Source organism: Heptranchias perlo, unplaced genomic scaffold (assembly GCF_035084215.1).
Source record: "Heptranchias perlo isolate sHepPer1 unplaced genomic scaffold, sHepPer1.hap1 HAP1_SCAFFOLD_54, whole genome shotgun sequence".
Classification (NCBI taxonomy): Eukaryota; Metazoa; Chordata; class Chondrichthyes; order Hexanchiformes; family Hexanchidae; genus Heptranchias; species Heptranchias perlo.
The window spans coordinates 3,007,174-3,032,444 of NW_027139559.1; the positions used below are offsets into that span (position 1 = coordinate 3,007,174).

General features: G+C 43.9%; 1 long non-coding RNA gene across 4 annotated transcripts in view; it reads right to left on the reverse strand.

Moving 5' to 3' along the window:
* Nucleotides 1–14,962: 14,962 nt before the first annotated feature.
* LOC137315165 (uncharacterized) overlaps nucleotides 14,963–25,271 on the reverse strand; it is an 87,899-nt gene continuing 77,590 nt past the window's right edge. Inside the window, exons 4-6 of one of the 4 annotated variants that reach the window (XR_010961343.1) lie at nucleotides 24,328–24,492; nucleotides 18,594–18,723; nucleotides 16,170–17,326 (exon numbers count right to left, since the gene is read on the reverse strand). This is a non-coding gene — a long non-coding RNA (uncharacterized lncRNA). Of the gene's footprint in view, nucleotides 15,073–16,169; nucleotides 17,327–18,593; nucleotides 18,724–22,508; nucleotides 23,165–24,327; nucleotides 24,493–25,271 lie in introns of those variants that run through there. The other 3 variants (XR_010961346.1, XR_010961344.1, XR_010961345.1) reach the window with 3 other exon arrangements.

Consider the following 25,271-nt stretch of genomic DNA (forward strand, 5'->3'; position numbering starts at 1 on the left):
CAAGAACGCAACTCCCCCTCCTCTCTTACCTTCTGCTCTATCTTTCCGATAGCATCTGTACCTGGAACATTGAGCTGCCAGTCCTGCCCCTCCCTTAACTATGTTTCAGTAATAGCTCTAACATCACCCTCCCATGTACCCATCCATGCCCTGAGTTCATCTGCCTTGCCCATCAGAGTTCTTGCATTGAAAAAAATGCAGTTTAATCTAGACTTCCCTTGGTCTTTGCCCTGATGTCTCAGACCATCTGTCCGGTCATGTTCTGTACACTCTCCCTTACTGCCTTTTGTTTCTGTCACCACTTTACTTCCCACTGACTTCCTGCATCGGTTCCCATCCCCCTGCCACATTAGTTTAAACCGTCCCAAACAGCGCTAGCAAACACCCCCCCCCAAGGACATTGGTTCCAATCCTGCCCAGATGCAGACCGTCCAATTTGTACTGGTCCCACCTCCCCCTGAACCGGTTCCAATGGCCCAGGAATTTGAATCCCTCCCTCTTGCACCATCTCTCAAGCCACGATTTCATCCTAGCTATCCTGTCATTGCTACTCTGACTAGCCCGTGGCACTGGTCGCAATCCTGAGATTACAACCTTTGAGGTCCTACTCTTTAGTTTAACTCCTAACTCCATAAATTCAGCTTGTAGGACCTCATCCCGTTTTTTTCCCTATATCGTTGGTACCTATATGCACCACGAGAACTGGCTGTTCACCCTCCCCCTCCAGAATGTCCTGCAGCCGCTCCGAGACATCCCTGACCCTTGCACGAGGGAGGCAACATGCCATCCTGGAGTCTCGGTTGCGTCCGCAGAAACGCCTGTCTATTCCCCTTACAATCGAGTCCCCTATCACTATAGCTCTGCCACTCTTTTTCCTGCCCTCCTGTGCAGCAGAGCCAGCCACGGCGCCATGAACCTTGCCGCTGTCACCTTCCCCTGGTGAGCCATCTCCCCCAACAGTATCCAAAACAGTATACCTGTTTTGGAGGGAGATGACCGCAGGGGATCCCTGCACTGCCTTCCTACTCTTCCTCTGTCTGTTGGTCACCCATTCACTATCTCCCTCAGTAATTTTTATCTGTGGTGTGACCAACTCACTGAACGTGCTATCCACGACTTTCTCAGCATCGCGGATGCCCCAAAGTGAGTCCATCCGCAGCTCCAGAGCCGTCAAGCGGTCAAACAGTAGCTGCAGCTGGACACACTTCCCGCAGGTGAAGGAACCAGGGGCACAGGAAGGATCCCTGAATTCCCACATCCCACAAGAGGAACATGACACGGGTCTGGGATCTCCTGCCATGACTTAAACCTTAAGTTTGCTTAACAACAACTACAATGTCAAGAAAAAAAAGGAAAGAAAATCTACTTACCAGTCACCAGCCAATCACTTACCTGTTGGCTGTGACTTTGTGCCTCCTGCAGCTGCAGTAGCTCGATCCTCCTCCTGGTCAACTTGCTTGCCCTCCTCACAGTGTCTCCTTTTTTTTTTGATTAGAGGAGGACGGAGGGAGGGAAACACAAGTGTAGTTAACCACTTCTCAATCCATGCCAGTATGTTACCCCTCCCAATTCCATGTGATCTAACTTTGTTCACCAACCTCCTGTTTGGGACCTTATCGAAAGCCTTCTGAAAACCCATGTCTTCCAATTTTTCAGCAACATAGTCAATTACATGAAAGTCTACATTGACCAGATCCATGCTGGCATTTTGTCAATGGCTGCTTGGTAATATGTTGTAATTAGATTTGTTGCGCTTGTGGCAGAAGCAGCTGTGGTGGGTCTTTCCCAACTGACATTCCATACAGTTTGCACATACTTCATCACAGGAATTGCTCGGTGGAGAAAGACAAACATCCATCTGGTTCACCTTTTACAATCCTGGTAGTTGCATGATACAAACATAATGAAGTTGTTGCCCAATCACAGCAATCAATCTCCATCAATTGGTCTACAACAGACCCAGAAATGAGACGAGAAAAACCCGGATGGCGGAGAGCTTTTGGAACCACAGATCCAAAGTCACCTTTTACCTTCCAAGTATGTTGCACTTGACACATGTCATGACTGAAATTACTCATGTATTGTATCCCACAATATATTTTCTGAAAGAAATCGATCTAATTTACTTTTGAATGAATCAATTCTAATAGCTTTCACCGTCTCCCGAGGGAGTCTGTCTCATCGATTGACAACTCGCTCACTGAAATAATGGGCCGGAATTTGCTCCGAGCTCTGAACGAATGCCATTTGCCGCTCTTTCGGTTTTTACTCACTCACAAACTTACCGCGGTCTTTACTGCGGGAACTTCCTCTCATGCAAACCTGAAAAGAGTCCAGCGATAACTCCAGCGAAGCTGGGAACCATGCGAGCGACCAGAGGAAATCACTCTCCGCTTGACCAATCAGATTGCAGCATTATTAACAAGCCGTGATGAGTCAGTGAAAATTGCAACGACTCAAAACCTGGAAGTGAAAGCTGCAACAGTAAAGTCATTGTACAAACAGTTAGAGGCAGTAAAATAAAGGGAGGGCAAGAAATCTTGAAAAAGACAGAGATAATAGAGACAAAGAAAAAGTTTTTTTTTAATTATTTTTTTAAAATAAAGATGTCCAACAACTTTTAAAATTGCCATTTTAAAATTTAATTTTTTGGTGCCAGAGTGTTTGTTTGGCAGTCATTAAGACTTACCATGCTGGTAAAACTTAGTTTAGACATGATATAGTTGAGTGTACCTGCTTTGTGGCGATACTAGTTAGGTTCTAGTTGGGCAGGAGAGCAAGTTAGCGCTGGTCCATTGATTCTATTGATTGCATCCATGAATGTCCCTTTAAGGTGATACTTTCAGATCGCTGGCGAACCAGGAATAGCAAGTTCCGGATTTCCGAGTTTTCCTGCGCATGTGCAGTCGCGCTGTTGGGCTCAATGTTATTTTGAAAGCAATTTCCGGACCATTAGTTCTGATTTTTTTTCCCTTCAAGCCCAGGCTTTGCCTGTGGTTCTCACTATCTCTGTATCCTTGTCCAGTCCTGCAATCCCCCCTCCAAATCTGGGTTCTGGTTAATCATCCCTTCCTTTCGTCCCACCATGGGTGGTCAATCCTTCAGCTACCAAGCACCACGCTCTGAAATTCCATTCCTGAACCTCTTTGATTTTCCATCTCCCTTTCCTCATTAAAATCCACCTATTGTACCAAGCTGTTGGTCATCCGTGAAGCATGAGCAGATCCGAGGATTTTCCTGACCTATGAGTGCTAATGATATGGATGGACTTTATATTAAAACCCAAAAATGCAAGGGAGCAGAAATCAAACAGTTAAAGTGGCAAAACTGTTTACGTATTCTGGTTAGCAGCCATATCTGCAGCAATATTAATTATGCAAAAAGACTGCATCTTAGCGGGGTGGGGGAGCACGCGGGACATGAAAATCCATAGGTTGTTCAGCAAAAATAATTGGGAACTTATCATGTAGGTAATTCATTTATATGGATACAGATTTACGAAATTTTACAGTTTTCAGTATTTCCCTATTAAAAAAAGGCTATTCCTGTATAAAATTAGATAATATGACTATTAATGGGGTGGGGTTGAGGTCAAAGTGGCTTTTTTAGTTTTAAGTATATAGCTTTAAACAATTTATAGCTCTTGAAATGTTTAAAAGTTAAACATTAATTGTGTAAAATGTTTAGCAGTTCGGATTATGCAATACAAAATGTGTCCTTTTGTGCTACGTGCTGTGTAAAATATCTGCTTGCTTTCTGGATCAACGTGGATGAATGGTTGCATTGTATTTACTATAGTCACTGACATTTTATGATCCTTATCATTCATGAAGTCTTTGAACTCTCTAGTGTTGGTCATATAGTCAAATAAAATCATTAACATCACCTGATAAGGGGGAACCAGCATCACGGACATGGATGCAGTGCAGGAAGAAGTTCAATGCTTTGACATGAGTGGTCAAGGTGAGTGAGGTCAACTGTGAAGTGGCGACTCATACCAACTGCACCACGCAATACATCCTCCTAACCCCCACATACCAACAAACTCTGTCCATCAGTATTCAACCCTTCCAATCAAATGCTTCCTCTAACCCTTACACATTACCATTGTTTCAAGCTGCCCATCCACAACTCACAGGCCACACACACTGGCTGCTATTCAACCATTAGAGGCACATCAACCAAACACACGTCCCGTTTTTTGCAGGACACGGTGGCGCATATCAAGAGGCAGCAAGTGGCAATGTCAACCAGCCCGTTGTTTCGGCGCTACACAGCCTCTGTTTCATCCAAGGTGGCGTCTTGGATGTACACGCACGTTTCCTGCCTGACGTGCACCAGGCACCATCTTGGTATAGCAGTTAGCGCAGGCGCAGATAATGACGCTGGAATCATGTAAACAATGGGCGCCACACAGCACAATTTAGTGACAAACGTTTCAAGCCTGTGCATAGTTCTGGTCTCCATATTATAAAAAGCATATAGAGGCAATGGAGAAGGTCCAAAAAAGATTCATAAGAATGAGACCAGAACGGAGGGTTTATAACTATCAGGAAAGACTCAACAGACTGGGACTTTTTTTCCCGAGAAAAGAGGTGACCCAATAGAGGTCATTACAATTATGAAGAGTTTTGATACGGTGAATGCAAAGCAGATGCTTCCACTTGTGGTGAATCCAAACCTTGGGTTCATCAATATAAAATTGCCACTAATCAATCGAATAAGGAATTCAAGAGAAACTTTTTTACACAGAGAGTGGATAGAATGTGGAACCTGCCACCACATGGGGTGGTTGAGGCGAATAGAATAGATGCATTTCAGGAGAAGCTAGATAAATATACAGAATCATAGAATCATAGAATGGTTAGAACACGGAAGGAAGCCATGCCCCCACCGAGCCGGTGCCGGCTCTTTGTAAGAGCAAACCAGTTGGTCTGATTGTCATGCTCTTCCATTTTATTCCCTTATCCAATTCCTTTTTGGAAGCCACGCTTGAATCTGCTTCCACCATCCGTTCAGGCAGCATTCCATATCAGAACTACTCGCTGGGAGTAACTGCCACATGCTGATTGGGTTAGATGAGGTGGGGTTTCTGTGTTGTAAATTCTATGCAGAATCTATGTAAAATCTTTGTATTGTTACATCCCTGGTTTATGCCATCATAGCGTCCGATATTGGACAATTTAGAAACACGAATATCAAGTTCAGATTATCAGCATATTGTTACATCCCTGGGATATACTGGTGTAGTGTGAAATAGTGTACAATGCAGAAACACGACTATCCAGTGCAGATTATCACGGGGACCATGTCTCCATCACTGGGTTACAGAATTCAAAACTTATGCCACGGTCCACTTTCTTCCAAATGCCCTTAATTGTTGTCAATTTAAAATATTTATTCCATTTGCTCTTAAACGATGTAGTGGTTAAAGATGCAATTGCATCTTTTCTGTTTGTTCCATTCCCCGTAGTAAAACATTCCATGCTCCAAAAAACCGCTGCGTGAAGAATTTACATTTAACACTTTAACGATGAGCTGAAATTCTCACTGATCCTATAAATCAGAGGATACAGTAATTCTCAATGACTCTATCAGACACCTTCATAATGGGAGTCTCCTCTTCTCAGTTCCCGTGGAAATAATCCCAGTATTTCAACTCTTTCATAGTCGATTTCCCTTCCCTGGCCTCATTCGAGTCATTCTACATTGTGTCCACGATGGCTTTCATTTTGTTTCTGTAATTGGGCACCAAAACTGCACACAATACTCTGGAACTACGGGCTTTAACCATAGAGAATAATTAAAAGCAGCTTCATCCTGGTCATCATCCCCAGAGAGCAGTAAAACGGACTCTTGCCAGAGAAAAAAAGCCATATATCGAATAAAGTTTCATCTTAGTCAATGTTGCTGCTCTCCTCTTAGATAAAGGACTCCCTGAAGGCTGATTCATTGCTTTGCAAACCTAATTCAGTGGGATGTCTGTAGATTAAAAAGTTATGCTGTTCGAACGAAACGATGCCCACGAGTAGTTTCCAGTGTTAATTTATCTCAACAAATCCGTCAATCATATAAGATCAATTTCTGGTACAAGAATATCAGCGTAGAAATTAGTTCTGCTCCTAAAATGGACAATAAATGAACACATTCCAATGAAAATCAGCAACAACTTGCATTCATAGACCGCCTTTTGTACAATAAACATTCCCAAGGGGATTCACAGAGGAGTGAGGGAAAACGATCGGGTTTAAGGAGGGTGTAAAAGGAGGAGATATAAATGGAGAGAAGGAGATGATACGGTTGGTTATCAAGAGTAGAATTTAGATGTATGAAAGAATGGCCACCAATGGAGGGATAAAGTGAGTGGAGGATGACAAAACATACTTGCTAATAACTTGCATTTATATAGCGCCTTTAACATAGATAATTAACCTAAGACGACTCAGTGAGATATCATTAGATACAAAATGGATCCCCGGCTAAAGAAGGAGATATTAGGAGGGATGGCAAAAGCTTGAAGCAAGAGATGAGTTTTCTGGAAGGTCTGAAAGAAGGTAAGGATTTGCATTTATAGATTGTCTTTCCAGACAAGGGCAAAGAGGGGGAGGAATTCCTGAAATGTGTTCAAGAGAACTTTGTGGAACACTGTGTTACAAGCCCAAAGAGGATGGAAACAGTCCTAGATCTAATTCTGGGGAATGAGGTGGGATAGGTAGAGTATGTTTCAGTCGGGGATCATAATATCATTAAGTTTAGAATAATTAAGGGACAGGACAAGGTACATTCAAATGTGAAAATGATTAACTGGAGGAGGGTCAATTTCAGTTCGTGTCATGGAAATCTTGCCCAGGTGGATTAGAAACGAAATTTGTAGGCAAAACTGTAATTGAACAATGGAAAGCTTTCAAGGAGGAGTTGGTTCGGGTATAGAATAGAGACATCCCTACGAGGGGGAATGGAAGAACATCCAAAGCTAGAACTCCCTGGATGATTAAATATTTAGAGATTAAAATGAAAAAGAAAGCGGAGGCTCATGACGAATTTGAGCTTCATAATACTGTACAGAACCAGGCTGAAAAGAAAAAATACAGAGGAGACCTAAAAAAGGGGCATAAGAGTGCGTATGAGAATCCATTAACGCTAAAATAAAGGGGAATCCAAAGTCTTTTTGTACATATAAATAGTAAAAGGGTAGTCAAAGGAAGCGTTGGTCCGATTAGGGACATAAAAGGAGATCCTATTATGAAGGCAGAGGGCATGGCTCAGGTACTGAATAAATACTTCACATCCGTCTTCACTTCAGAAGAGGATGCTGCCATTCGAGCTTTAAAGGAGACGGTAATAGCGATTTTGGAAAGGATGAAAATAGATAAAGAGGATGTACTTAAAAGATTGGCAGGACTCAAAGTAGAAATGTCATCCGCTCCGGATGGGATGCATCCTTGGTGACTGAGGGAAGTTGGAATGAAAATTGCGGAGGCTCTGGCTGCAATTTCCCAAATCCTCCTTAGATTATGGGGATGGTGCCAGAGTCCGGGAGGATTGCAAATGTTGCAACCTTGTTCAAAAAAATAGGAGAGGGATGAATCCAAAATTACAGGCCAGTCAGCCGAACGTCGGTGGTGGTGAAATTTAAGAGGAAATAATCCGGGAGAAAACTAATTGGGACTTGGAAAAGTCTGGGCCAATAAATGAAAGTCAGCGCGGATTTGTTCAAGGAAAATTGTGTTTACGAACTTGATTGAGTTCTTTGATAAAGTAACGGAAAGGTTTGATGAGGGTCATGCGGTTGCAGTTGTGTTTATCAAGGCAGCATTTGACCGAGTGTGGCACCAAGGAGCCCGAGTGAAATTGTAGTCAATGGGAATCAGGGGGAAAACTCTCCAGTGGTTGGAGTCATACCTGGCACAAAGGAAGATGGTAGTGGTTGTTGGAGGCCAATCATCTCAGCCCCAGGACATTGCTGCAGGAGTTCCTCAGGGCAGTGTCCTAGGCCCAACCATCTTCAGCTGCTTCATCAATGAACTTCCCTCCTTCATAATTTCAGAAGTGGTGATGTTCACTGATGATTGCACAGTGTTCAGTTCCATTCGCCACCCCTCAGATAATGAGGCAATCCATGCCCTGAATCCAGGCTTGGGCTGATATGTGGCAAGTAACATTCACGCCAGACAAGTGCAACGCAATGGCCATCTCCAAAAATAAAGAGTTTAACCACCTCCCCTTGACATTCAGCGGCATTACCATCACCGAATTCCCCGCCATCAACATCCTGGGGGTCACCACTGAGCAGAAACAAAACTGGACCAGCCACATAAACAGGGTGGCGGTAAGAGCAGGTCAGAGGCTGGGTATTCTGCGGCGAGTACTCACCTCCTGGCTGCCCAAAGCCTTTCCACCATCGACAAGGCACAAGTCAGATGTGTGATGGATTATTGTCCACTTGCCTGGATGAGTTTAGCTCCAACAACACTTAAGAAGCTCGACACCATCCAGGACAAAGCAGCCCGCTTGATTGGAACCCCATCCACCAGCCTAAACATTCAATCCCTTCACTACCAGTACACCGTTGCTGCAGTCTTTACATTCTACAGGATGCCCTGCAGCAACTCGCCAAGGCTTCTTCAACAGTAACTCCCAAAACCGCGACCACCACCACTTCGAAGGTCAAGAGCAGCAGGCCCATGGGAACAACATCACTGCACGTTCCCCTCTATGTCACACACTATCCCGACTTGGAAATATATCGCCGTTCCTTCATCGTCGCTGGGTCCAAATTCTGGAACTCCCTTCCTAACAGCACTGTGGGAGAACCATCACCACACGGACTGCCGCAGTTCAAAAAGGCGGCTCACCACCACCTTGAAAGGGCAATTAGGGATGGGTAATAAATGCTTGCCTTGCCAGCGATGCCCACACCGGCGTTCTGTTTTAGACGAGCCACAACTTCCTCCAGTTGAAAATTGGGACGTCATGACCTTTGGCCCCACAATCTCCACATTCTTGCCACGGATTCCATCACCACCCCTGGCTTTTTGATTGGTGAGTCGATCACCAATTATGCAAGCCTTTACTGACCTGCATTGGATTCCAGTCTCCTGAGCATGCTGTTCAATTTTATTGTTTTCTTTCAAATTAATCCACCAGGGCCTCGCCCCTCCCTAACTCTGTCAGAGGGTCAGTAATGAGGCAGCGCTTTACTGTTGGAGGTGCCGACTTTCATACGATGTGTTCATCCGCGGCTCCATCTGCTCTCTCAGGTAGATGTGAAAGATCCCACGGCACTATTCGAAAAAGAGCAAGGGTCCGCGGTGAATTGTCAATATTTATCCCTCAAACAACATTACTAAAACCGATTTTCTGGTAAGTTATCTCATTGCTGTTTGTGGGAGATTGCTGTGTCAACATTGGCTGCCGTGTTTCCAACATTGCCACAGTGACTAGGCTACAAATTGTACTTCATTGACAGTAAAGTGTATTGCGACGTCCTGAGGTACCATAGTATTATAGCAGATACAGCACAGGATGAGGCTATTCGCCCCATCGTGAATGTGCCAGCTCTTTGAAAGAGCTATCCAATTAGTTGCATTGCCCGGCTCTTTCCTGATAGCCGCGTAAATTTTTCCCTTCAAGTATTTATCCAATTCGCTTTTTGGAAATTACCTTTGAATCAGCTTCCACCACCATTTCAATTGTAAACAATTTTACAACACCAAGTTATAGTCCAGCAATTTTATTTTAAATTCGCAAGCTTTCGGAGGCTTCCTCCTTCCTCAGGTGAACGATGTCGACATCGTTCACCTGATGAAGGAGGAAGCCTCCGAAAGCTTGTGAATTTAAAATAAAATTGCTGGACTATAACTTGGTGTTATAAAATTGTTGACAATTGTCAACCCCAGTCCATCACTGGCATCTCCACATCTCCACCGGCATCTCCACCGGCATCTCCACATCATGACCACCATTTCAGGCAGTGCATTACAGAACATTACAGCTCGCTGCGTAACAGAATGTTTCCTCATGTTGCCTCTGGCATTGTTGCCGATCTCCTTAAGTTTGTGCCCTCTGGTAACCGACCCGTCGACCGCTGACAATCGTTTATCCATTTTTACTATGTCAAAACCGTTCATGATTTTTCACACCTCTATAAAATTTCCTCTTAATGTTCTTTGTTCCAAGGAGAACAACTCCAGCTTCTCCAGTCTCTCCACATAACTGAAATCCTTCATCCCTGTAACCATTGTAGTAAATCTCTTCTGCACCGTCTCCAAGATCTTGACATCCTTCCTAAAGTTTGGTGCCCAAGAATTGGACACAATACTCCAGCTGAGGCCTAACCAGTATTTTTCTTTGGTTTGGCATAACTTCCTTCCCTCTATTAATAAAACCCGGGATCCCATATGCTTTTTTAACAGGCTTCTGAACTTATCCTGCCAACTTCAAACAGATGTGAATGCACACCCGCAGGTCTCTCTGTTCTTTCACTACTTTTAAAATTGTACCAGTTAGTTTATATTGGCTCTCCTCATTCTTCCGAACAAAATGCATCACTTCACACTTCTCTGCGTTAAATTTCATCTGCCATGGGTCTGCTTATTTCACCAGTCTGTCCATGTCCTCCTGAAGTCTGTTACTACTCTCCATATTGCTTACTACAATTCTGAGTTTCGTTTTACGTGCAATCTTTGAAATTATACCCTCTATACCCGAGTCCAAGTCGTTAATATATATCAAAAAGAGCAGTGGCCTCAATACTGACCACCGGGGAGCACCACTGTATACTTCCCTCGAGTCTGTTAATCAACCGTCCACCACTGTTCTCTGCTTTCTCTCCCTCAGGAAACTTTGTATCCACACTGCCACTGTCCCTGTAATGCCATGGGCTTTAATTTTGCTGACAAGTCTATCATGTGGTACCTTAACAAACGCATTCTGAAACTCCATATTTTTTTTTATTCATTCATGGGATGTGGGCGTCGTTTGCAATTTCTGACCTTATGATGGAGGGAAGGTCATTGATGAAGCAGCTGAAGATGGTTGGGCCTCGGGCAATGCCCTGAGGAACACCTGCAGCAATGTCCTGGTGCTGAGCCGATCGGCCTCCAACAATGACTACCATCTTCCTTTCTGCAAGGTATGACTCCAGCCAATAGAGAGTTTCCCCCCTGATTCCCATTGACTTCAATTTTACTCGGGCTCCTTGGTGCTACATTCGGTAAAATGCTACCTTGAGGTCAAGGGCAGTCACTCTCACCTCACCTCTGGAATTCAGCTTTTTTGTCCATGTTTGGACCAATGCTAAGGTCTGGAGCCGAATGGTTGGCGGAACCCAAACTGAGCATCGGTGAGCAGGTTATGGGTGAATAAGTGTCGCTTGACAGCACGGTCGACGACACCTTCCATCACTGTGCTGATGATTGAGTGCAGTCTGATGGGACGGTAATTGGGTCGATTGGATTTGTCCTGATTTTTGTCTGCAGGACACACCTGGGCAATATTCCACATTGTCGGCTAGATGACAGTATTGTAGCTGTACTGGAAGAGTTTGATCAGAGGCGCGGCTCGTTTACAACGTCTCCTCCTCCCGTTAGTTGCTTAATTGTCCACCACCATTCAAGACTGGATGTGGCAGGACTGCAGAGCTTTGATCTGATCCGTTGGTTGTGGAATAGCTTCGATCTGTCTATAGCATGTTGCTTCCGCTGCTTCGCCTGCATGTAGTCATGTGTTGTAGTTTTACCAGGTTGGCAGCTCGCTTTCAGGTACGCCTGGTGCTGCTCCTGGCATGCTCTTCGACACTCCTCATTGAACCAGGATTGATCACCTGGCTTGTTGGTAATGGTTCAGTGAGGGATATGCCGTGCCATGAGGTTACAGATTGTGCTGGAATACACTTCTGCTGCTGCTGATGGCCCACAGCGCCTTATGGATGCCCAGTTTTGAGCTGCTAGATCTGTACTGAATCTATCCCATTTAGCACGGTGGTAGTGCCACACAACACTTCGGAAGGTGTCCTCAGTGTGAATCATAGAATCATAGAAGTTACAACATGGAAACAGGCCCTTCGGCCCAACATGTCCATGTCGCCCAGTTTAAACCACTAAGCTAGTCTCAATTGCCTGCACTTGGCCCATATCCCTCTATACCCATCTTACCCATGTAACTGTCCAAATGCTTTTTAAAAGACAAAATTGAACCCGCCTCTACTACTGCCTCTGGCAGCTCGTTCCAGACACTCACCACCCTTTGAGTGAAAAAATTGCCCCTCTGGACCCTTTTGTATCTCTCCCCTCTCACCTTAAATCTATGCCCCCTCGTTATAGACTCCCCTACCTTCGTCTCCACAAGGACTGTGCGGTGATCATGCCTACCAATACTGTCATAGACAGATGCATCCACGTCCGGTAGATTGGTGAGGACGAGGTCAAGTCGGTTTCACCCTCGTGTTGGTTCACTCACCACCTGCCACTCCTGGACATTCAAGACCCCCATCCAGCGTAAATTTTGTGACCTTGCCATACTCACTGCTGCCTTCAGGTGGTGCTCAACATGGAGGGGGGCTGATTCATGAGCTGAGGGAGTGCGATCGGTTGGAATCAACAGGAGGTTTCCTTGCCCATTTTTGACCTGATGTCATAAGATTTCATGGGCTCCGGAGTCAATGTTACGGACTCCCAGGGCCACTCCCTCCTGACTGTATATCACTGTACCACCACCCCTGGTCGGTCTGTCTTGCCGGTGGGACAGGACATACCCAGGGATGGTGTAGGAAGAGTCTGGGACGTTGGCTGAAAGGTATGATTCTGTGAGTATGGCTATGTCATGCTGTTGCTTGACTAGTCTGTGTGATAACTCTTCCCAATTTTCGCACAAATCCCCAGATATTAGTGAGGAGGACTTTGGAGGGGCGACTGGGTTTGGTTTGCCTTTTTCGTGTCCGGTGCCTCGTGGCTCCATGCCGTGTGGTCTGTCCGGTTTCTTGCTTATGATGACTTTGTGTAGCGAGATTGTACAACTGAGTGTCTTGCTAGGCCACTTCAGAGTGTGATTAAGAATAGTTTCATGGTAGTTTCAGAGCCACCATTACTGATACTAGTTTTTTTTTATTCTAGATTTTATTTAACTAATTGAATTTAAATTCCCCAGCTGTTACGGCGGGATTTGAACCAATGATTCCGGATTAGTTGTCCAGTAATATTACCTCCATGCAACCGTATCCTTAATTTGAATGAGGAGGTCACGGGTCGGTTTGCTGTCGATGTGGAGATGGGACAGGTTGGGCAATGGAGAGATGTAAGCGAATTTTAAATTTGAGTGGTATGGAACTGTGAACCAGTGAGGGTCAGTGAGGTCAAGCTGGACTTGGTGGTGGTTAGAAGGTGGAGATTGTGTGGCCCGCCAGGAGTGCATTGGAGGAATGGAGCCTGGAGGGAGAGAGACATTGATGAGGGATTAGTGGCAATGGGCCGAGGAAGGAATGGAGGCGGCTGAGGGAATCACAGGGTCTTTGTGATGGAGGTTAAATCGGGTCCTGAGCTCAGCTCCGTGTTCCATGGCGACAATTTTACTGGAGCCGTTAACCAATGTAGAATAAAAAGGTAAACATTTGCAGTGAAATAGCGGAGAGAGGAGTGTCAATGGGGAACTTTCAGTGTCCGTCCCCTAATATCACCCACAGTCATTACTAGACTGCAATCCTCAACCTGCCCTTTAACACGTTCAGTGTCCGTCCCCTGATATCACCCACGGTCATTTCTACGCTGCAATCCTCAACCTGCCCTTTAACTGTCCTCGTATCAGAGACTCAAATTCATATTTTAACTGGGAAACTTCAGGAACAGAGTGAAACGGGTCTGTTTATGTCCCTGGATTCAGTGTACACTGCGGAGAAATCTCTACAAATTATAAATGAATCGCCAGGAGTGAACATCGTCAATACAATTAGAGGAAAACTGTAAATGAAGCCTCTCATAATTGTTGGATCAGTCCTGTGTGATTACAGCTTTTAACTTTATTCCTGAGAGAGGTCTGATTAATTTAATGTCTTGGACTTTGAGATGCTTATGATATTTCGACCACATTATTTACATCGGAGTCATAGCTGCCTCTGTAATGTGTTTGTTCAATAGACTGTAAATGATGGCAGTCATCAGAGTATAACGTTGTCATTGGAGAATTAATCCCTGTTTATATCAGGGCTTGTTGGAATGGATCAGCTCAGATTGCCCGCCCGAGTTGTGGTGTCCAGACCAACAGAAGTCAGTGCTTCTCACAGAAATGGGATATCCAGTAATCCAACAGATAGAACGCATTTATTATCCTGTTCTTGCAGCCTTCGGAGTTCCGGGTAAGCCGTTTACCTCAGCTGTTAATGGTGTAAATTGATGACTCTGCTGCTGTACTTAGCAATTTATTTTCTCCCTGCATGTTTTACACAGTCGCCTGTTCTGTTCTATCTACTGAATGAAGGAATGTGTTAATTCTCTGCACTTTCAGTAGTGTAGGAGTGTCATTATATCTGTATTGACCTTTGTATGTCCAGCCGTGGCGTTGTTACTGGATAATTGTCTGTACTGAATGTTGTGTAATGGTATGTCCATAGATTCTAAACGTTCGGTCTTGTAATAGTTACATCATATCCTTAGTGACCTTTGTGTATCCAACTCTACCATTGTGACTGGGTTATTCTCCACTGAATGTATTGGAATCAGGTGTCTGGGCAAAGAGCTGGTATCAGACCATCAGAAGTTGTTAACAGTTTAATGCTGTAGAACTATCCTGTCCTGGAATATTTTTTCATTACTATGTTTTCAGTGATTGATTATGAGACAGCTCAGCGTCTCAGTGTTACATGGAGGCAGTGCAATATCCTCCCTCCCCAATAATATGCTTCAGTTAAACTGGGATTACATTGTATTTATTGGTTAGGACTGTTGTGAAATATTATTTCATTATGTGTGTATCTGACGCCGCTTCAGATGTCTGGTTACTGAACTGAGTTTGCTGCTGACACTTTCACATCTCCTCCTCCGCTTCACTGTGGATAAATTCACGGACTGTCACTGGACTTCACTGTAAAATGAAAAGTTTTGAGGTTATGTTGTATCAGTTTGCACTGTACCAATTGGAATCAAGAGCCCTTCTTTTTATCTGTAGATTATAAGTATGATGTTGGCATTTTGTTAATTGAACAATCCCACCATCTAACACTTTACTTTATAATTACAGGAGAAGGAATCTCAATTATTGTGAAATCTGTCTGGAAGAGGCATTTGATTCTGTCTTTTCCATGATTTGTAGATGAAGTGAACAGTGTAGGTGAACAGGTGGAGACTTGAATGATCTGTCGGAACATTAAACTGTTCAACAGAGGCATCACTATTTAACAAACTGACACTGAGAATAGGATCGGTGCAACAAGTGGATGGTGAGCAGAATGCAAGGGCAGGATGATAGGATTTAATCGGATATGAAAATGAAGTTGAGAAGGAGATTAGAGTGAGTGATAGAGAGGGCGACTGAGAGGGAAAGCGAGTGGCTGTGGTGTGAATAATTTATCAGAATGAACTGTTGAAACTTCTAGTACATTTAAACATAGAGAGTGTAACTTGAAGGTGTTATTATGATGTTGTCAGTTTGGGCGAGTTTTGATTCTAGGACTCGCTCCTCATGTTTATATCACTGTCAGGTCCTCACTCCGTTTTCGTGAATGTTCCTTGTTTCCCAACAAATCTCTGAACATAATTAAAATTTACTTAAAGAATAGAATCTGTAATTTCGTCATCGCATTGGATTATTCGGATACTGCAGTTTTAAAGCTCGGAAGGATTCAATAAAAAACAAGGTCGATTTAATTAATACTTTTAAATTTAATTTTAATTGAATGTACAAAGTAATGTTAATTAACACATTTTTTTACCCAACACATGTTCCCTGACACCAATAACCACAGAAATGAACTGTTAACTCTCCGAGTTGGATTGTGTTATTGGGACTTAAAGATTAGATTTCCTCTAACGCTCTGCTGCAGTCTCTCCATGTGAATCCCAGCCTCTCCTCCCACTGCAATTGAATCATCTGTCTCCTCATCAGTTGCTTCAGTTGATCAACATTCCCAAACCATCTGCTCCTGACTCCCCTCCAGCTCCGACATGTTATTTTCCTAATCTGCTTCCCAATCTCACTCACTGGCTCGGTCTCCAGCTGCCTTTCCCGTTTACTGCCAGCCTCTATCGGCTGTCTTAACCCAGAGCAACAAACCAGCCGCATATCTTCCTGTCCCCTCATCTTCCCGACATTCGCTCCATTTCCCGTCCGTCTAGAGGCCAAATCCGGCTTTAATGCGCTCTATTCCTACTCGGTAAAACCCCTTCTTCCTTCACCACCGACACTGCGCCCTCACTCGGCCCTTCCAGTGGACACGGTGCTCACTTTGTTCACTTTCTGTATCGATTTCCCAATTCATTTCTCTGCCCGGAAACGCTGCCCAATTCAATTAACTAGTTTCCACCGTTCGATGCAGCAAGAAAGCGGGAAATTTCACCCCAGATCCTCCCAAACTGCTGCTTTGGCTCCAAGTCTGATCAGTAATTTCCCCGCTTTCTTTTCTCTCTCTCTTACAGTTAACTTGGTGGCGATTGTGATTCTGTCCCGAGGAAAGTGCGGTCTCTCCAAATGTATTGGTCGCTATCTGTTGGCAATGGCAGTGGCCGATCTCCTGGTCGTTACAGCTGGTGTGATATTGAGGTGGATTGGTGCGATTTATTTCCGAGGTTCATTCCTGTTCATTACTCCCGTGTGTAGTTTTATTATTTTCTTGAGTTATGCAACCGGGGTTGTTTCTGTTTGGTTAACAGTCGCTTTCACCTTTGATCGATTTGTGGCCATTTGTTATGAGAAGCTGAAAATTAAATATTGCACTGAGAAAACGGCGGCTGTGGTTCTGGGAACAGTGAGTGTTCTGGGCTGTTTAGAGAGTCTCCCCTGGTACTTTACATATGAACCTGGAGTTATAATGCATAATGTTCCCCTGGGTTGCATGCTTAAACTGAGCTACCTTACTTCCCCTGCATGGGCCGCATTTGACATGTTTCACCTCACTTTAACTCCTTTCCTTCCGTTCTGTCTGATTTTGCTGCTCAATGCTCTGACAGTCAGACGTATTTTAATCTCCAGTCGAGTCCGCGGGGGATTCCGCAGCCGGAGCAATGGAGAGATTCACAAGGATCCAGAGATGGAGAACCGAAAGAAATCCATCATTTTGCTCTTCAGTATATCGGGCAGTTTTATTGTGTTATGGTTGCCACGGGTTGCATTTTACATTCATCTGCGAGTAACAGACATTCGGTATTATTACTCCTACACTGACCCTGTTTATATCACAGAAAACACATCAGTTATGCTGCAGCTTCTCAGTTCCTGCACAAACACGTGTATTTATGTCCTGACCCAGACTAAATTCAGAGAGGAGCTGAAGAACGCGGTAAAATACCCACTCAATCTAATTGTTAAATTAGTGAGATCACAGAAAGAGCTGAAGGGTTTCAAGCAGGAGAACTGAATCCCATTTCAGACTCCATCCTCAACACTTCCCAGGGGACGGAAAGTACATTTTAAATTAGCAGCACAGAGCCATGAAATGATCTTAAATCGGATTCTGATGTTATATTTTATTGATTATCTGATATATTGAGGCAGGATTTGCTTTGCAGACAACATTTGAATTGTTGATCAAAATGGCAGCATTAAACAGCTCAAATGTACTTATCCTAAATGACCGCCCTGCAAAATGGGCAAATCTGGCAATCAAAGTAGCTGCGGTGGGCCTGATCGGAATCGGTGCACTCCACGTAAGTGGTGATATAGAGAGACAGAGAGAGGGAGAGGGAGAAAGTGAGAGAGACAGATATACAGAGGGAAAGAGAGAAACAGAGAGAGAGAGAGACGAATCGAGACACAGAGAGACAGGGGGAGAGAGAGACAGGGAGTGACAGGGAGAAAGCGAGAGAGACTCGAGAGACTGAGGGATCGCGAGACAGAAAGAGAGACAGTTGCAGAGGCATAGAGAGAAAGAGAGTGATAGATAGAGAGAGAGACGGGGGTAGAGGGAGAGACGGAGATAGAGAGAGAGGGAGAGGCAGAGAGACAGACGGACAGAGAGTGAAAAAAGAGAGAGACACACATACAGAGAGAAAGAAAGACAGAGTGAAACAAGAAGAGAAAACAGGACCGATATTATAAAATTATAATTTGACGCTTATTTTTTTTTTGGTTTACTGCACATGAACACACCATAACCAAAAAAAAAGAGAAAACAGGGAAAAAGAAAGCCAGACTGAGAGGGAGAGAGAGAAAGACCAAGAAACAGAGAGATAGTGGGAGCGGTGGCAGAGAAAGAGGTAAGCCGAGAGAGTAAAACAGAGCATGAGAAGGAGAGAGAGAGAACCAGAGGGTTGGGTATGGAGACCACTAGTGAAATGGTCAGTTGCAGGTGCCGTATAATGCTTCAAAATATAATCATTTTATAATCCCCCTATATGTAATTCCCTCTCTATAATTATGGGTTTAAATTTATCCCGACCAACATTTCTCACCTGACTTATGGGAATGAACTTTCTTGATCTCCGGCCGTCGAACATTCCTCCCGTAGTGATCACATAAATGGAATCATAGAATCTTACAGCGCAGAAGGAGGCCATTTGGCCCATCGTGCCGGTGCCGGCTCTTTGAAAGACATATCCAATTAGTCCCACACCCCTACTCTATTCCCATATCCCTGCAATTTTCTCCCATTCGAGTATGTATCCAATTCCCTTTTTAAATTTACTATTGAACCTGCTTCCACCACCCTTTCAAGCAGTTCTTTCCAGATCCTAACAACTCGCTGCGTAGAATAAAGCCTCCTCATCTCCCCTTGGTTTTTTTGCCTATTATCTTAAATCTGTGAAAATTGATAACCGCCTCTCGGACCAATGGAAACAGTTTCTCCCTATTTATTCCATCAAAATCCCTCAGAATATTGAACAGCTCCATTAAATCTCTCCCTAACGTTCCCTGCTCTGCGGAGAACAATCCCAGCGTCTCCACTTTCTCCACATAAAAGCAGTTCCTCATGCCTAGTACCATTCTTGTAAGTATCTCCTGCACCCCCTTGAAGAACCTGACGTCTTTCCTAAAGTGTGGTGCCCAGAATGAGGCATATCGGGTGATTGATGAAGGTTTAGCATAAATTCCTTGTTTTTATACTCTATGTCTCTATTTATAAAGCCAGTGCTTTTTAATGAGACTTATCAATCTGTCCAGCCGCCTTCAAAGTTGTGTGTACCTAAACCCTTAGTATTCTGTACCTACAAAACTTTTAAAATTGTACCATTTGTTTTATATTGCCTCTCCCCATTCTTCCTACTAAAATGCGTCACTTCACACTTCTCTGCATTAAATTTAATCGGCCAAATGTCTGCCCATTTCACCAGTCTGTCCATGTTCTCCTGAATTCTGTTTCAATTATCATGTAATTGAATTGTATAGAACTACCCCTGCAGGATATTCACTGCTGCTTCTGGAGTGTGTGTGTGTGTGTGTGTGTGTGTGTGTGTGTGTGCCTGTGTGTGTGTGTGTGTGTATGAGAGAGAGAGAGCGGAAGAGAAAGAAAGGAAGAGAGGGAGGCATGGAAAGGAGGAGACACAGTTACACAAGGGGACATAATAAAACAGGCAGGCAGAAAGTGAAAGTGAGAGAATGGGAGAGTCAAAGTCAGAAACAGATATAGAGATAGAGGGAGAGATAATAGGGAAGAGAGAGACAGAAAGGAAGAGAATGAAAATGCATAATAATAATCAGTGACTAAGGAGGAGAAAGATAAAGACAGAAAAAAAAACATGAGAGGCCACTAGAAAGACATAAAGACAGAGAGAGATATTGCCGGAGAAACAAACAACGATAGTCAGAAATAAACACAGAAAGGAAAAAGCATGAAGTGAAGAAACAGAGGGAAGGCAGCACGTGGGCCAGAGAAAAGAAGTGATATGGAGAGAGACAAAAATTAAAATAGAAAGACACGGAGAGAGAACACAACGACAAAAGAAATATAATGATCAAAATACAAAGAAAATTAAGACAGATTCACATAAAAGGCGGGGGGGGGCAGTCTGTGTGAGTGAGATCGAATCAAAGAGGGGCAGAGATGGAGAAAAATAAGGAGATTTATTAAGACAAGAGAGAAAAATAAAGGAAGAAAAAAAGCGGAGATATATTATATATATATATATATATATATATGTGTCAGAGAGAGAGAGAGAACGCACTCATGAATGGAACCAGAGAAAGGTACACTGACGAGGAATTACAACGTGCTAGAATCGGAGAGATAAATAGACAGAAGAAATCAATTCAAAATAACCAGAGACTGATAGGGAGGCAGAGGAGGAGAGGGACAGACATGAAGTAAGACAGCAAGAGAGAGAAAGAAAGAGGACTAGAAAGCAAGGAGAAAATAGAAAACAGAAGAGAGGAGGAGAAATACGACAATTCAAACCGAGATTGAAAGAAATGGAATGAAATACAGAACCAGATGAAAAGAAGAGATCAGGAAGTCAACTCGCAACAGAAAGAAAGAAGTAGACAGAAACAGAGCTGGAGAGAGTGGGACATAAACAGAATGAAATAAAGACGGATGAAAAAAGGGAGAAGGAAGAACGAGGTAGAGAAAAGGAAAACGGAAAAGTAGATACACAGAGAGAAACAAAGAGCGAGATAGACAGAGGGAACAAAAAGAGAGAGATGGATACGGAGAGAGAGGTGGAAAGATAAAAAGACGGATGAAGTCAGAGAGAGGGAGAGACAACGAGGGAAAGGGGCAGGGAAGCTGATGTGAAAAAAGACAGAGAAGGCAAAGAGAGAAGATAGGCAGCGTCATGCAGACAGAGAGAGAGGCGCATAGAAAAAAGCCAAGAATGACAGGAAGAAAAAGATAGAGATACAAACAGTACCAGAGAGACAGAAATTAAAGTAGAAGTGTAAAAAACAAGATTGAAAAACACACAGGAGATAAACGGAGATAAACGATATACACAGAGGACAGACACGTAGAAACATGAACAAAGATATAACGTGACAGCAAGGTAGAGGCAGAAACCATTAAATCGCCAAATAAACTGTATGATCAGCCTGGAGTGTGAGGGTGCTGACTAGCAGAACAGCAACAGGTGAAGGAGGCCAGACAGTTCATGTCTGTTCTGGGGTTACATTTTTGTGGATTTAATTTTGACAGTTCGAAAGGTGATACCTGGAGGCTGCACAATAAAATCACTCAGTCTTATTTAACTGACCTGACCATTATTTTCTGTGGGAGATTCGCAGCTGCTCTCTGAGGCAAACATTCTTCCGATAAACGAAAGCCTGATGTTAAATCGGCTTCAGCACGTCTGAAGGTAAAGGACTTTTAAAAGGTGGAAGGACTGTTAATCGGATTGTTAATGACACATTGTAAAAGAAGATCACACAGCGGAGGATAGATCACCATGTCAACAAGAACGATTCCGGGGGGGGGGAGGGGGGGCTAGAGGTCGTTTGAACACCTGCTGACTTAATTTCGTTAAGTTGTGGACACTGAGAGAAAACAAATTTGGTGTCAATCAATCGTGGGTTGCATTTGTTGGAACCGATTGTTGAAAAGTCACAATCCCAGAGGTGTGGTTCTGTATTCAAACGGATTTTATAAGCTGCACAGAAGTTGAGTGGGGTGAGACACAGATCCACCACGACTGTCCCATCCTCACATTTCGCTTCCTGGCAGCACCACCTCAGCTGAACTGTTCATTATACTCACTAACACACAGCTTGGTGCCTCCATGCAGGTTTACAGATTGCCTGTGAAGCAGGTGACCTGACTATATGAGAAATGCACGCTACACAACTACCGTATCAATCAAAAAATATCTGCCACCTTCCCAGCAAGCTTGAGCCAACCATGAGTATATCACTTTCGTTATGGGGTTAGTTCAATGTGCACATTTGATTTCCAAACGGTTATGGATTTGGGGGATTCAGGATGTGTTTTTTTATTGTTGCTAAAGCAATTCTAAATCGGTCTTAAACCCAAGATGTTGATAAATTCTAATGTCATTTTTACTAGTGTATTACTGACAATAGTAAATGATTGTTTTCTTCATAAAGCCAAGGTTTATGCCTGAAGTTTCTTTCGGCAACATAGCTCATTAAGTTAAATGTAAAATTAAACCTTTTGCAAATTGAAGTCTAAAATCATTTTGCACCTATTTTATACCTACATTTGTACCATGTGAAACTCCCCCAATAAGTTATTGGATTCTGTAATAAATCACAATGTACTCTTAACCCTTCTACAGTTTTGCTAAACTAGACAGGACCCCGCAGCACTCTCCTGCTCTGTTACTTTACAAATATTGTTATTGTTTCAGCTTAAAGAAAAATATGAACTTTGGAGAAATAAACTAAATCCCAGATCAGAGCAATATTTAGATTGAGTCCAACTTTAATCTGATTTATTCAATAAAAGCTACAACGACATTCTTTACATAAAATGAGTAATTTGACCTTTCCTCTGAATGTCTGGTCTCTCCTTCTCCGTAAGCATTATGTTCAAATAACCAAATGTTAAATGTACATTTTCTTTGCAGAAATTCACCCTTTCTTGTTTAATTCCCTCACTGCACGACTGCACTTATGTTTCACAGCAACTAGTTCCAGTCTCACTCAGTTTGTATCTTTAACTAGAGTGGAACTGTGATTTAACAGGAGCAGCAAATGAACCTTCTCCGTGTCTTTCAACACAACAAGCATCCGCCTTGTCCCTCAGTTAGGTGGCCGCTTCACCCATCAGTAAGACGGCTGCCTCACTGGCGGCCATTTTGTTTCATATTCAGGGCGGCTATTTTGTTTAAACTTCATGAATACACTTTTTTTAACATGGCCACTTGTCCCTTAATAAATTGCCTCCGTGCAGCCGGCCATGTTGTTTCCAGTTCAGGGCAGTGAAGCTGTTGTTCACAATATCATCGTAGGTACGGCACAAGAGGAGGTCATTCGGTCCATTATGCCTGTGCTGGCTCCTTTAATGGACAATCCAATTAGTCCCGTTTCGTCCTCTGCTCTTTCCCCACAGTCCGAATGGGGGCTTGTTGTAGTACTGGTTTTAATGTTTAAATACAGGTTATTTTTGTCTATCAAGGTCATTTCCCAATCTTTCACACTTTAGAACCATCTGCCTTATAAACTGGGATTTGTTTCTGTGTAACTGAATGTTAGTGAGAGACTGAGCCTGAAACTAAGTGAGGGATCTTGCTGTGGATTTGATTTTTAAAAAATATTCATTGTTTTGGCACCTCTGAATGTCTAGAATTTGTTTTAACACGTTGGCTAATTGGAAAAAGCCACAAATTGGAAGTTGACCACAAACTACAGGCGTTTTATTCCCTGCTCCAGGAACAGAAGGGAAAACGAACACAGGGACCGTCTGGATTCTGCAGCAAACGCTAACAAGGACAGACAGACAGACCGGCACGTTTAAGGGGGAGTTTGTGAGTGCGTGGCAAAGCAGGAAAAAAAAAACCTGCAAACTTCAATTGCAGAGAGAAGCAACATGTGCTCTTCAGGCTGTACTGAGTGTCTTTCTCTTTCTCCCCATTCCCAACTTTTCTCTCTCCTCTTTAGATTCTCTGCTTTGTAAATGGGGATTTCGTTTGTCAATGGTGTCTGCTGAGAGATTGCCTGTGTAACGGAATGAGTGCGTGAGTGAGTGAGTGTGAGTTCGATCTGGGCTCTTGCTGTGCCTTTTTAATCCTTTGCTTTGATTTTAATCAATTCCTTTCTCTCATTCTAACTCTCTCCAGAGGATTTTTTTGTGTAAATGCTGTAACATGAAGACGTGGAAAGCTAAAATTTGGGAGGACGAATCTTTAGACAAGGGGCTTTCTCTCCAGAGGGGATTGACCGAGGCATTCACCGGAGGTTGCTCTCAATGGGGCTCACGTGAGCTGTATCTGGTTAACTGTGCGATCACTGGGAGCACTTTGGGATCACTGGGTCACTGTGGGATCATTTTTTGATCATCGTGGGATCACTGTGGGCATTGTCGCACCACAGGGACACTGTGGGATCACTGGGACAACATGGGGTCGGTGGGACACTGTGAGCTTCCAATGTTTCCGATTTTACTATTTTTATTCAACTGAGGATTCCCCTCCACTGCAGTTGAAAGGTACCTCGACCGTGTCTGCCCCATTTCCTGCATTCTGCCCTCACCTCTTCCCCTCCCTCCCAGAAGCACGATAGGGTCCCCCTTGTCCTCACCTTTCACCTCACCAGCCACCACATTCAAGGTATCATCGTCCGCCATTTCCACAATCCCCAGCGTGATGTCACCACCAAATTCATCTTCCCCTCCACTCCCCCTGCAATAAATGCTGGCCGTGCCAGCGACGCCCACGTCCAATGAATGAATTAAAAAGGAGGTTCCTGAAACACAAGGGATTGTGGTTATTTTAGCGGCCATTCGAGACGGATTCTCGGTAAGTCTTTGTATAACTTCGCATTTCCGAATGAACGTCAGTACAGATAATATTAGTGGGACAGGACGCTGGCGAAGGGCTATTGAATGACACCATGAGGAGTTTGGGTAAACGTCAGTACAGATAATATTAGTGGGACAGGACGCTGGCAAAGGGCTATTGAATGACACCATGAGGAGTTTGGGTAAACGTCAGTACAGATAATATTAGTGAGACAGGACGCTGGCAAAGGGCTATTGAATGACACCATGAGGAGTTTGGGTAAACGTCAGTACAGATACAGTCAGTGTCGATTGGGTAATCCAGCCTGAGACGGGCTTTGTAATGGTCAGAGAGGTTGGGTGGGCTTTGTAATGGAGAGAGACATCAGGAGGGCTCTGTAATGGACAGGGAGTATCAAATAGGATCTGTTGTGGGTCGGGGGGTGGATAGTTGTGTCTGGTGCGCTGTAATGTGCAGAGAGGATGTGCTGTCGTCTGCAATGGGGGAGGGGGAGGATTACATGGGCTCTGTAATGGACAGGGAGGATCAGATTGCCTCTGTAATGGGCGGGAGGATCAGATGGGCTCGGTAATGGACAGCAAGGATCAGGTAGGCTCACTAAATGACAAGGGGGATTTGGCCGGCACTGTAATGGGTTGGGAGGATCAGATGGGTTATGTAATAGGCGGGGAGGATCAGATGGTCTCTGTAATGGGCGGGGAGGGTCTGGTGGGCTCTGTGATG